This window comes from Branchiostoma floridae, chromosome 11, assembly GCF_000003815.2.
Source record: "Branchiostoma floridae strain S238N-H82 chromosome 11, Bfl_VNyyK, whole genome shotgun sequence".
Classification (NCBI taxonomy): domain Eukaryota; kingdom Metazoa; phylum Chordata; class Leptocardii; order Amphioxiformes; family Branchiostomatidae; genus Branchiostoma; species Branchiostoma floridae.
Window position 1 is genome coordinate 12,711,384 of NC_049989.1, and position 1,399 is coordinate 12,712,782.

Here is a 1,399-nt window from a genome sequence, read left to right on the forward strand (position 1 = left end):
CGGTCAGATTTAGATTCAAACCCACTACATTTCAGGACATTGCAGATTACTTTTTCAAAACCTAGAATGCCTCTTATACAAGCAATACTGCTGATGTTTCGATGTCTGTCAGACATCTTCCTCAGAGCTTCTAACTGGAGTTCCGCTTGTCTCCGATATATGTAGCCGATGTAGGTGGCGCTTTTATGGCGAGAACACAATCCCAAATGTGGCTGAGTTTCGTTGGTGAATACTGTAAATGCATTAAAGTTCGCGGGGATTTAATTTTGTGGTAGCGGGGAAAAAGGACTTTTCGCGGTGGTTTTAATTTCGCGGTAGCACCATGCACTGTTGCATCTTAATGCAATGGAAAAATGTTCGCGGTGGTTTTAAAGTCGCGGTGAAGCGGCCACCGCGAAAACCGCGAACATTAAACCACTGCGAAAATTTCTGCATTTACAGTATACCCCAAAAATCATTTCTTCATTTCTTGACTTCTTAGATTTCATAATGAAGCTTTAAGGCAACTTTTTTTTTGTCTATTTATCTTATTTGCACGCTCGCATCAGTTTTGTGGTTCCCAGGGAATGTTATCCATATAATCACATCAACATGGCCTAATTAGTAACGCGTCCCACTGGGCAGACTCCAGTGATGTGATACTTGTTACATTGACATTTCTTCTCTCTCAAGGGCTGTAAAATAAATGGCCTGACATTGCCACCCACGTGGCATTGACCCGAATGGTGGTTCTAGTGGTGCTGCATATATGGAACATACAAATGTACATTGTACAGACTGTCAGTCACCCAGTGCTTATCAACAGGGCAGCCTATTAAGCATTTGCACATGAACCTTATGAAATTTGTACAAATCTTATGTGATACGCACGAAACACTATGTGAAAATGTATGAATCTTATGAAAACCGCACAAATTGCCATACGGAACCGTGCGAACCTTATATGATACACACAAATCATTATGTGACACGCACAAATCTTACGTGACTTACACGTGCATGAACCTTATGCAAGCCGGCCAACCACTGCCGGGGTCTCGACAGACGGAGCAGAATATTCAAGTGGCTTCAATCTTTGGCGAAGGGAAAATACGATGTGGCATGCCGAATTGTGCAAAAGAGTAACTCATAGGCTATTACAAACGTCTACATGACGGTATACATGTACATACATGTACAGTCAAACCTGTCTATAGTGGCCACTCTAGGGACCGGACAAATGTGGCCACTATAGACAGGTGGCCTCTGTATAGAGGTGCAACTTGTAGATACAATACCCAAGGGACCGACCAAAAGTGGCCACTATGGACAGGTGGCCCCTCTGTAGAGGTGGCCCCTAATACCAGGTTTGACTGTATGTCCATTCCATGTCCTGAAATACAAATCACGGGTAGAAACA